We start from the raw sequence: 13,290 nt of genomic DNA, 5'->3' as shown, positions 1-13,290 counted from the left end.
TAAGAGAGTTGTAAATTGAAATAGAATTGCATGTAAATGATGGAAATGACCTGGAGACCCTCTTAAGATGTTATATTTTCTTTTAAAATAGCAAGACTTGACAGTGACCAAATGTATGAAAATGAGTTATGTAAATATCACATCTATTCCTAGAAATAAAAAAAGCACAAAAGTACAGAGAAATATCTATGTTATGCTGATCTTCACAAAATGTAGTCAAGTGACTGAAAAAAAGTTTCCTTATGATCTATAGAGGTTTCAATAAAGTTTGAATTTACCATTTATGATGAAGTGAGCTGTTACCTTTTTTCATATGCTTATTTTTTATCAAACCATTTAAAGCACTGACACAAGAAGATGTATTTATGTCTTTTATAATAAACCCTCAGAAATACAAAGTGCTCTATAACAAGTAATAATTGGTAGTTCATTTACCAATGTGTGGAAAAAAGAAATATTTCTTTTTGAGCTAATACAAATCTAGTTTCTTCAGATACACTTCTGCAGTTTCTTTTGGTGTTCATAAAAAACTACTTTCATTTGTCAGTTAAAAAGGAGCCAAGACGGGGCAAACCTTTGGCTAAGGTAATGAAATTAAGAGATCATAGAATAATCATGATAATTTCTTTGTGTGGTTTATAAGAACATAATAACAATGACAAATGAAAAGATGCCATCCATCTAATCTTTGATGTAACTCTTCTTATGTTCTTAATGGTCCCTATGTCGTTTATATCATCTCCATGCCTTGTTGCTTTATGGAATTATGTACAAGTTAGTGTGTAGAATACAATTTTAATATCGCATATCATATTTCCTAAAGGTCTGCAGATGCTTGATACCATTATGCTTCAGAAACCTGTAGTGATTGAAAGGATTTTATTTTTTAATTTAAATGAGATTTACAAGGGCAGATACCTCTTAGGATTGCAAGGGTTTATATTTTTCTCTGTCTTGGCAACTACTGCACAGACTCAATTGAAAATTGGCAGCAATATGTAGCAAAAAACACCCTATAATGTTAACTGCTAGTGTTCAGAAACTGTTTGGTCAATTAAACCCAGCCTCAGTAGATATTCTATAAATGATATAATCACACTGTGGAGAAAACCAAAAACTTCATTCATAAGCCAAGATGGCCAACTGACAGCCATATTGCTTTCAAACTTCAAACTGCCTGTGTTACAAAACAGCTGATGCATTTAACTCCACATTTGGCAGGTCCAACACACAATATAATTCAAAATCTCCAAAATGTACTCATAAGCAATACTTGCATTCCAAGATTTCTGCAGAAAAGAGGGTTTGAGATTCATGGGTCATTGGGTGTCTTTCTGATATAAATGTGATCTGTACACGCAGGGCATGTTGTATCTGGAACAGAGGGGCACTGCTGTATTGGAGAGGAGTATGCATAGAGTAGTTAAAGAGCATTTAAACTAAGGAACAAGGCACAGGGATCTCATAGCAGGCCAACTCTTGTGGGATCAGAAGAGCCCTGGCCAACTCTAATAAAAATAAAAAAACAATGTATTCACCCTTAAATAGCTCAATGGTAGAAGCATAAGGAATAATAGGCTGCTTAACTAAAGGAACATTTGACATTAGAGGACTAACTGAAAGATAATAGGTACACCCATGTGGAAAGACAGACAGGACAAAAGAGAGTGGGATTCATAAAAAAATAACCTGCAAACTATAGAACTGAAACACGTTTTTCAGGGTACAGACAGTTTCATATTTACACCTTCACACCTGAAGAAGGCTCCACGGCCGAAACGTTGTGTTCTCTTTCTTCTTTTTTTCAGCATGGAATAAACCTATTACTTGTTCCTTTGCAGTTTAATATTTATGCAGGTTTCACCAATAGACCACTAAATACATATATAAGCATAAGTATCTTAAAGTGCAATGAAATAAGGAAGGTATATTGCATAAGCGATGTTATCTTACTGGGAGATTTCAAACTTCCACCCATAAATTAGGATATTGTGATGGGAAACATGGAATCTGGTAAGTGATTAATTTTATACCCAAAATGTAAAGATAGAATTCTGCCCAAGGTCTAGCCTGCAGCAGGACCTTGCGACCAGCTAGCTACCTCTGTGCTACCCACTTGATCACCAGAGCAATACAGTTGGATTTACGTCTGCACTCCTGAATTTAGCATTATTCAGCAGTGTATCTCTTCTTTATACCCCCTATAGCTTGACAATTCTCATGTAAAGAGCTGCCATCTGTATCCACGTACTCATGTTTTTACCCTGAATGCTTCAATGTACACATTGATTTATGTATCAATAAATGTATTCCGTGTGTTGTGAAACTTTGTGTAGACTCCTTGTTGTTCTGTCGATTGATTCCTCATAACCAATTTAAGCTCATGCAATTTACAGTTATAACTAAACATTGTGCCAGTAAATTCACACAAACCCCTACACATGGAAATTGAAGAAATACTCACCTGATTTTGAAATTCATTGTCTAGGCCACTGGCTAACCAAATATGTGGTGTAAAAAAAGGACATCCCATTGCCTAACATATATAGACTTGACTTGACTTGACTTGACTTGACTTGAACTTTATTGCCATATGTAACCGGTGCTGGTACAATGGAATTCTTACTTACAGAAAGTCTCTCAATTGTAAAACAAGTGTAAAAAAAACAAAAAAACAAAAACAAAGTGCAAACAGTGCATCAAGACAATGTACAAACAAACAATAGACAATGTGCAAGTAAACATGCAGACAGTTTGAATGTAAACAAAACAGACGTGTAAACAATGACTGGAGACGTACAATAAATAAATTACAATGAGGTAGATGGTGATGGTGTAGGTGTGGTCCGAGGGGGATGGCTAAATGTGTTCGCCAGTCTCACTGCTTGTGGATAGAAGCTATTGAAGAATCTAGTGGTAAGTGTCCGTATGCTCTTATATCTCTTGCCTGAGGGCAGTGGGGTGAAGAGCTCATGCCCGGGGTGGTGACTGTCCTCTGGGATGGCCAGAATTCTACCACGGCAGCGGTCCTCATAGAGCTGTTTAATCTCGGTGAGACCGCAGCCGATGATCTTCTGGGCCATATTGACCATTCTCTGCAGTGCCTTTCTTTCTCGCGAAGAGGTGTTGCCATACCACACGGTGATCCCGTTGGTGAGGACACTCTCAATAGTGCAGCGGTAGAAGTTCACCAACACATGTATTGGCATCCCCCATCGCTTGAGGCACCTCAAGAAATAAAGGCGCTGCTGAGCCTTCTTCACGATAGAGTCAGTGTTCACAGTCCAGGTTAGATCTTTAGAGATGTGAATTCCCAAAAACCTAAAGCTGATGACTGTTTCCACTTCTGTTCCATCAATACTGAGTGGGCTGTGAGTGTGTGGCCTGTGTCTCCAAAAGTCCACTATAAGCTCTTTAGTTTTCTTTATGTTCAAGTCCAGGTTATTGCTATGACACCACCTAAGCAGCTGTACAACTTCATCCCTGTAAGTGGATTCGTCATCATCACTGATCAGTCCTATTATAGTGGTGTCATCTGCAAACTTAATGATGCGGTTGTTGCTGTGACATAATTTAGACTACTTACTTTTGTAAATAGAGAATCTTACTTAGATTTGTTTGCCATGTATTGCAGACCAGTGTCTTGTTGTCTGTCAATGTTCTGTGCCTTTAATGTCATAGAGCCTCCACCAATCAAGGTTTAAGTATTATACTGATTTAAGTTGATTGGTTGTTGTAGAATTGAATGGGCAGAGCCTAGCATTCTAATATGTGTACTGGGTCAGGATTGCATATATCTGGATGAACAGAGAGATGGAGTATTAAAAAGGAAGAAAGTAGTTTGAAAGAAGATGGAGTATTATTTTTTGTTTGAGAAGTGAATGTTCACATTTGTATTTGTAAATGTAGTATTACCTCACCACATTACCAAAACATCTGACAAGATTCAACTATGAATATGCTTTTTATCACATAATGTTTAGATTATAACTAAGACACACAGTGACAGACACACCAAGAAATTGTGACCATAATATTGTATCCATTTTAGTATCATTTTAAGTATAAGATATTAAGGTTTATAATTTTTTAAAAGGAGACTATGAAAGAAGGAGGAACACATTAATGAGAACTGTAACAGATGTGTGAGACATCTTTGGGTTAACATGTTCTGTGTTTTGTGTGTGGTAATTTGTTTGGTGCAAGTGAAGTTTTATTTAATCTCTGACCCAGGAAAAAGTGTGGTATAGACGGTTGAGGAGGGAATGCAGGCTCGCACTATGTCCGTTATTTTTTTTCTTCTACTTGCTTGGTCTGCTAGTTTTGTTTTGTTTTTATCAATAAAGTTTGATAATCGGCCAGTGAAAGCTCTGTTTTCCTTCACATGGATGCCTAAAACCCTATACCAAACCCAGGATTTTACAGATGAATGAAAAACAAAATGGAAACATATTGCTAAAAATAAATTAATTATAGAAACACCATATTCCAATATAACCTAATTGATTTAATTTAGATATTAAGAACAAATGAAGGAAGAAAGACTCTACAGACTCTACAGACTTTATTAAAAATATGTTCTTTCAGTTAATGTTCATATGATGTTTGAGCAACACTCATAACCTGACAAAATTCATGTGGTAACTAACTGACTTTGATATTATTGTAGGTGCAGACACTGATGCAGTACTGAATCACAAACTTGGCAACATAAAATCTCAGTGTTAAGTCTCAGGAATCTGCAATATTAAGACATTGTATGTCTGATCTGTGACGTGGTGGATATATAGTGTGTGTTTAACCCTTCAGACAAACAATTTCAGGGTTTTTTTAGCCAGGGATAAGTCATACTCCCGAATTGACTATATTTGTGGATTTGTGGATCCAAGCTATTTTTTTCTGTGGTAAAGTATGTAAAGTTAGTACCACTAACATATTACCACATCAATTTCCACAGCTTTGTCTTTACTGATAAATGTTACTGTACCCCCTGATATTCAATACTACAATATACTACATTGTACAAAAGAGGCATCTTTTTATTTTAACCATGGCTTGGTCAACATATCTCACATATCTCTCTAGGTTCATGAAATATTCTATAAAGGGATAGATGTCTTCTGTTTGTGTTTGTATTTCTATTACATAATTCATAAATGCTCTCTGCAGCTGAATCTTGTTTTGAATAGGAACTTGAATGTTGCAGATGGTACAATATTTGGAATAATATAAATTCTGCCTCCAAAAATCCTAACCAAACAATCAATTTAAATGTCCTTAATAGAGTGTATTTGATCAGCTGTAGATTGGTATGTAGAACTTATGAGTACCTTATGAAGGTGATTTTTAGAGACTTTCCCTCTGGCACTGTAGTCATATTTTACACAATTTGGTAGTGTCATGGAATTGACACATTCTGGAAAAAACTCTCTTTTTGGTTACTTTTAATAGGAATCTTCTTTGTTCACAGGAATCTTGTAGAATTATGACCATAAACTTGACCTCTCACAGCGGCAGAAACAGTTCTCTCAAGGTACTACTTTAGGAAACTGCTTTATCTCTGCTGGCAGGCATTAATGGATCTATGCCCTATCATGAAATTATTTTAATAGACCTTTCAACCACTAGAATCCATGATATCACAGGTAGGATAGTGGAGGCTTGGAATGCTGCTACTGATGCAGTCAAAGCCTTGTTGCATGAAGGTTTCATTGCAGCTGTTTTTTAGGAGTCCTTAAATAAAAACCACACAAAGAAAATAAGCAATGGGATCATATAGAATTATTGTCTGTGAATGAACTGCAAGAAACATGCATGTCACATGTCAAATCCAATCAAGGTAAACATATTTCCCTGTTATAAAACTGACAAAGCATGATCTTACAAGAGTTACAGACTCAGTGCAGAAGAACATCCTCTCACTTTTTTGTTATACAGTAGTTACATACTGTATGTAAAATTGGATGGTGGATTAGATGCCAGGTACAAAAGCCTTTGTTGCCTGGTTTTATTTCACTGCCACAGGATAACTTCATTCTAGCTAATTAAAAATTCCATATGTTCTTTAATGCACGTCCAGTTTCCCTAGCATGTTTAAACAAGAATATTAAAAACAGTATATTGTATTTTACACTTTGATATATGCAAATATGTGCATTCATATGAAAATATTGTCCCTTTTGAAAATCTTATTTTTCAGTCAAAGAATAAATGGATCATTGACCTCATTACGTGTGTACAATATAATCCATCCTGAAGCTGTTGCTCTTCATTTCCTTCCTTTGTGCGATCAAATTAATGAAAACTGTGGTAAATAATGATTGTATTTCTTAATTGTTTTAAATGTGCAAGGTGTACAGTAATTAAATGTTCACAATGGCATTGCTGGGCAGAGTTTAACCTTCATACCCCTTCAAGATAAATTGCACAGCATGAAAAGACTGTGACACAGCACGTAATTGCTTTCTGCAGTAAAAAATGCACTCTAACTGCAGGATGATTAATCTGGTACTTTTGTCTTACATGAAATTTTCTGTTCTACAGTGTTAAAGCAATCAAATAAAGGTACATAGACAGTCAGCAACCACCAACTGCCCATTTATTTGGAAAAACACTGGCAATAGCATAACATGTACAATGCCTTGCACTGTATTGACTCCCTTCTGATAATATCCCATTTTGTTGAATTTCAAGTGATGTATGGACAATATTTAAAGTAACTATTGTAACCAAAACTAGAATGCTCAAACTGAAAAAGTTAAGTCTCAGCAGCAATGACAAAGAATAATTAAAAAAAATAAAATGTTGATTGCAAAAGCTGTGTTCTCTTTTTAGTTCTGGCAAACCTAAATTAGTTCAGGTGTACAAAATTACTTTGAAAAGCTGTACAATTAGATTAATTGCCACAGTGTGCAATAATAGTGGTTCATGTGGTTTCAGAATAAATACATTTGTCTCTATAAAGCCCCTCAGTCAGGCAGTGAATTTCATGGGAAGAATCAACCATGAAGACCAAGGAGCTCTCAAAACAATTCATGAATAAAGTTATAAAAAGTCACACATCAAGAGAAAGGAATACAAAGACACTTAATATTCCTTTAAGCATAATGAGAAAATTTCCACAGAAGAATTATGAAACATTTCTGTTAATTAACACCATCATGGTCTGCAGACTTGTTATTGACTTGGTGACTTATCTAAATAGACTCACAACTCAAAATTGCTGTCAGTGGTACTTTCACTAAGTATTGACACAGGGTGGTGAATACTTATGCAATCAACATTTTAGTTTGTAATTGTTCTTTTGAGTTTTTTTCTGACATATAATGTGTTTAACCATGAAAGTGTTTTTAGCATTTTTTAGCATTTACGTTTTTAGAATCATTCATTAAAAATGTGTATATATGTGTATTTCAACAATTAGACATTAATGTAAAGGAGTGAATATTGGTGCAAAGTGTTGTACAAATAAAATATAATTGATTAAATCTTTGTGAACATCTATGGATAATTTATTGATAATTGAAAATGCCTCTGTATATATTTACAAAGGCGACAGGAGGCAAGTTAACCCACAGTTCAAATCATTATAAAAGTATTGAAAAATGCAAAAATACAAATCCAGTGAGTGGTCTATTGCAACAGCTTAACCTTCTTGTTCCATTGGAAAACAAGAGCTCAGAAAAAAATCACCATCTGGTGATTCTGGTATTTTAGTACTTTAGTACTCTTAAATCCTCTAGATTACCAAAAAAAAAAAACTATGATGTTCAACCATTTTGCATGCTATAAGCTTTTTATGAACTTTTTTTTATTTTTTGCCTTATAAATATTGTTTTATATCGCTACGTAACCTTTTACATTGAGAACCAATAGTTTATAGATTAGAAAACGTTTTATTTCCTTTAAAGGGCACCACAACCTGGAGGTACAAGGTACAAGGTAGGACTATACCCTGGACGGGCTGCCAGTCCACCACAGGCCATGTGCACACACAAAGGGACAACTTAAAAGACATAAATTATACTAGCCTGCAGTTGTTTGGAAAATGAGAACAACCCAAAACACCTGGCAAAAACACCACTAATACATACAGATAACACACTGAATGTACCCCATTCCTGAAGTGAACCAAAATGCTGTAAGGATAAAAGAATAACCTCCATGCCACCATGCACACAGTTTAAATTTATAGTAAAAAGACTTTGTCCCTCTCTCCAAAAGAGTAGTGCCCTTATTATTTCTCATACTGGTATTTCTTTAATATTTACTCTATAGTGCTTAATCAAATGTCAGAATTATTATTTCTTTCTCTTGTTCACCTTTCTCCCTCTTCTTTTATTTATCTAACACGGCCTAAGAATAACACAAAAAGAGCAGCCATGTGATATGCATAACAGTATTATGAGATGTCAGGGTGAAAGGGGTTATACACATTTACGGTGCCACACCATATTTGAAATAGCTAAAGGTATAATTTGCAAAGTACAATCAAAATGAAAGAAAGAAATCAATGCACCACAGCTGTCATCATTTTCAATCACGTTTTCTGTTGATTTTCAGTTGAACATAAATAGAATGTGTGAAAGTGAAAATTGCAGGGTACAAGACAGGTATTTATTGGATACGCTTCAGCATTTTTATCATTAAACAGGTGTTCTGCAATTAAATTACATATTAAAAGTAAAGGAACAAAACCATTTGAGGTTTTATTACATTTTTAACAGATTGTTACAGTTATAGGAAGTGCACAGCCACCATAATGTTTTTTAATATATATATATATTATATAATATATAGAACCAATATATTTTAATGTGTTTAGAAATGTATTACTAATCAACTACTTATTTTAATAACAGCAACAATTTTCTGTTAGATCTTAGATTAAGAACAAACTACTTAATAATCCACTTGTGTGTGAACCAGTTTTTATCAATTTTTCATTTTCCATAAACAGAATTGGAAACAAAACAATAAAGAGCCTATTCATTTTATATAATTTAAGAGAATTTCATTTTTAATTGAAATTTTTAATTTAACACTGAGCAAAAACATATTTATTCTGTTTCAACTCTTTGGCTCTTTGGTGCATTTATTTGTAAATGTATTTATTCACCTATTTCCACAATACCCCTGTTAGAAGTAAACCTGTTATTTGACAGACAATACTTCTTTCTGAAATAGCTGTTTTTTCTTCTCTTTATTTTCAGTACTTATTCACTATTAAACTACTCCTCTCTTCAACTCGGAGGTGTTGAACAATAGAATATCTTGGGGATACAGCTCCAGAGGTCACCTTTTAACCAGAACCTTATAATTCAAACAGCATTGCATGTGTATGTCAGCTTATATACACAGACAACCGAAGAAGGCTCCACGGCCGAAACGTTGTGTTCTCTTTCTTCTTTTTTTCAGCATGGAATAAACCTATTACTTGTTCCTTTGCAGCCTACGCATGCTGACGCAGCTACCCACCTGAACTACTATACACAGACATGTTATTTATGGGCAACTATAACAACTAATATTATTGTTTTGTAATATTTTGGAAATGATTTTCCAAGAACAAGACTAATAATGTCAGCTACAGCTCAACTCTAATCTAGTATAACAGTGAATCATTTATTTTGCTTTCCTTCTTTAATGAATTAGCTTGTGCAGCCTCTTAGACAGTAAGGATATTTCACTAACAGAATACTGTCTGTAATAATACCACTCATTATGTTTGTGCTGTTCATTCACATTATATTTCAATTTCTAAATAAAAAAATGTACACTACAATTACTAAGCAATCCATGTGAAGACAATTCTAAATTATTTCAGATAAAACCATGTGCTTGTTGTTCAATATAACTCAATTTTTATAAAATAATTTATATTGTATGAACTACATAGTGAGAAATTCAAGATGTTATTAATTGTAATAATGCATATGGGTGATTTAATAACATGATACATACAGCACACCTCTACACTCTGCCCTTTATTGTTCTGGTTTTGGCTGTAGATATGTCACTATTTATTATTTTCTGCATTGTGTGGTGTTGTTTGTGTACTGTGTTGGCTGTTGTACTGCACATGTCCTGAGAGCAATAACAGCGCAAATAAGGATCCCAATTTATATGTATTTATGATATACTGTATAAATTACTGTATTTTGAGCAATTCCTTAGGTATTTGTGTAATTCAAAGATGAAGCAAACCAAGTTCCAGTTGACTGTGTGCACATTAGAAAATGTGTATTTTTCATATAATAAACAATGAAATCAGCTTAGTAATTGACCCCCATTTCTTCAAAATAAAATGTCAAAACCACTTCATTTGATTAATTTAAATTAAGAAAACATTACTGAACTGCAGTAAAAATAAGACATTCAAGTAACTGCACTGCATGCTGGAAAGTGGACCCAGTTGTGACAACCAATATGGAACACACAATTTGTGTCAAGACTGATAGAAATGGAGGGGAGACATTGGTCCAGATAAAGGATGACACACATTACAGTGCAGCTGCATTACTTGGTGATGCTGGCAGAAACTGTCCTGCAACCATCAATTTATTACCACCCATTTCAAGTCACAGTGGTGAAATCAACAGCTTAAGTCCTCACCACTTTAAAATGTTTAACTTAATGTCAGAATTTTATTCTTCAGCTTTAGAAATGGTGTTCTGTATAATTAATTGCTAAATGATGGTGCTATTGTGGTTTAGCACAAATGTATGGATTCAGTTATCACAACTTTACATAAAAGTTATAAAAGCACTTTACATAAAACATAAAAGTCTTTACTGTATTACCAACACCCATTGTATAATTCAGTAATGTTTTGTACAAAGCTAAAATGTAACACTATTAGGCAAAATGTACGGTAGAAGGGAATTTAAGCTTTACCATGATAACATATAGTACAAAGTAAATTGCTGAATGGTCTAGCCCAGACTATCATTCGAATTTATTCTATAAATGTAGTCTTGCTTGTAATCTGTCATATGGTGGTTTAGACAACCCCACTAAAGTGAGGTACTTTAATATGGCTGTTCCAGTTCACCCAGCTGTATAAATGGCAACCAGCTTTGCATTATCCCAGAGGGTAATAGACTTTATCTGTACTTACTAAGCTGTAGAGCAGGCATCACAATGGGAGATAGAGGCTTCTCACTAGTACCACCAAATCTGTGGATCACATTGCCCAAATCCATTAGAGACTCTAAATTTGCAAATGCTGACACTTTGATAACATGCTTAAAGAATATTAATGTCTAATTATTGTTGTCCTTAGTCAATTTGTTGAACTCTTTTCTATTTTCTTTTTGGTTCTGTTTTTTTTTCAAATGTTTGCTAATGTACAGTGCTTGGAGTTCCTCAGAAGGTGCACATCAATAAAAAAGTAAGATCAAAATACAAATTGTAATATCATAATGACTGACCAATCATGATTGTGACCAATCATAACCCAGCAATCCCATTCTCCAATGATACATTAACTGTTTGCTATAATGTAACTTATTTAGAACTTCAGTGAAAGGCTATTGCATCTGATGCATTTAAAGGCATTGCAAATTAATTATTATTTGCATTATTAAGATTTTTCTTTTATGTCCTATTAGGTTAGATTAAAGATGACCTTACCATCTCCCAAAAATGACTGTGTGATTGACACAATAAACTACTGGCATAATGACAACACCCTGTAAACTTGATTGTGTTTATGCATATCAAACACACTTATGGAAAAGTAATATGATCATACTGTAAAGCAGTGAGTAGTGCCACCCCAATTCTGTCACAAAATATGAGTCATATGCATTTTTATTTGATCCCTCTTTTTCAGCTGTTGAAAACTGTTGAGTCTGTTTATGTTTGCATTACATAAAAACATTCAAGAGACTCTTTACAGGAAAGTACAGCAGCACTAATTAATAACACAAGAAGTACAGTATATGTCTTCCACGCTTTCTCATACTGTGAGACTTTTGACAACTGCAAATGAATGTATTAATTTCACCAATACCTTTGAGAAGAGTGTTTACATTGTATTTTAGTCAACACATATTTTGTTTTTCAGTGTAGCAATTGAATTGAATGTAATTTAATTGAAGCATTTTTAATTGTCAAAATACCTTGAAGCTGTCAAGTATACCTACATCTATGTCACAGGGCAGGCTCAAGGGGTGCCCAGGTGAGTTCTTTTACAATAAAATGGCTCAGCCGCAATATCACTCGGGTGCAAAAGTGGTGGTTTATTTGGAAAGTGCTCCTCACAAACCAACAAAACATTTATTAGTTCAGAAAACAAGAAAATTTAACAAAAAATACACAAAAACTTTATATGAGAGTTAAAAGCCAGTAGTCTCAACACACATGTCCTCTCAGCTAACTCTAATCGTGGTTTAGCAATGAACTTCCTAAATAGATACAGCCCTGTCCTCTCCGAACCTACCATTGTACCATTTAAGTTATCGAGCTCCACCTCCCACAATAAACATATTATTTTCCCCCCAAAGCAATTAATTCATAATCTTTTAACAATGAGCAAAACATTTTCTTCCTATACCGGAAGATGTGCGAATACACCACTCAGCGTGGAAACCACAAAGCCAAGCTGAAAACAAGGATCAGGTTAAACCTCTGAGACCAACATACCCAGAAGTCAGACTGCCCAGGACGTACAGCAATCAACAATAACACGGAAACAAGGAAGACAGACAAACAGACAGAGCGCTCTTTCTCAAACACATAGGTACAAATAAACATAACGTTATCCTTGAATGTTTGTGGCTTCTCTATGAATAACAGGAACTGATTTCGAAGTAAAATATGGTTATGCTTTTGCATGTATGAAATGGGAAACTGCTAGCCGAGCACCAAGTGTGCACCCTCGCAAGCTAGCTAGCTGACACGCAAATAGATGTATGGACGCGTGTATAATCTAAGTGGGATAACATGTGTGGTATAATGTACTGTCTGCGGACGGTGATAGAGATCCCTCTGTCACAATCTTTATCTATATCTATGAAAGAAAAGAATATTTATTTGTTTAAAATAGGTTTTTATGATTGATAACCATTTGGTTCGGAATGTTTCAGACAAAAGTCTGTCAGATTGTTTGAAAGTAATTTAACCATAGTGCTGTATGTTTAATTTAAATGGGTTTCCTACTCTTTTTTCATTTAGTCCTACAATGCAGTTCCATATCTGTTTTATTCCTTTTAAAGTATGAATCTTATTCTTGTTAAAATTAGTTATTTTAGCAGCTAATTCCATAATATTATATAAAACACTAAT

The 13,290-nt window shown here is 34.4% G+C and overlaps 1 protein-coding gene across 4 annotated transcripts in view; it reads right to left on the bottom strand.

The window, feature by feature from the left end:
- The window catches only part of cdh18a (cadherin 18, type 2a), a 336,613-nt gene that overhangs the window by 222,719 nt on the left and 100,604 nt on the right, over positions 1–13,290 (bottom strand). The window contains exon 3 of one of the 4 annotated variants that reach the window (XM_015354611.2): positions 11,120–11,178. The exons of the other annotated variants lie outside the window; for them this stretch is intronic. The gene's annotated coding sequence lies outside the window, so the exon portion shown is untranslated. The remainder of the gene's footprint in view (positions 1–11,119; positions 11,179–13,290) is intronic. 4 annotated transcript variants of the gene reach the window in all.

This window comes from Lepisosteus oculatus, chromosome 6, assembly GCF_040954835.1.
Source record: "Lepisosteus oculatus isolate fLepOcu1 chromosome 6, fLepOcu1.hap2, whole genome shotgun sequence".
Taxonomy (NCBI): domain Eukaryota; kingdom Metazoa; phylum Chordata; class Actinopteri; order Semionotiformes; family Lepisosteidae; genus Lepisosteus; species Lepisosteus oculatus.
This window is presented reverse-complemented; position numbering and strand designations above follow the sequence as displayed.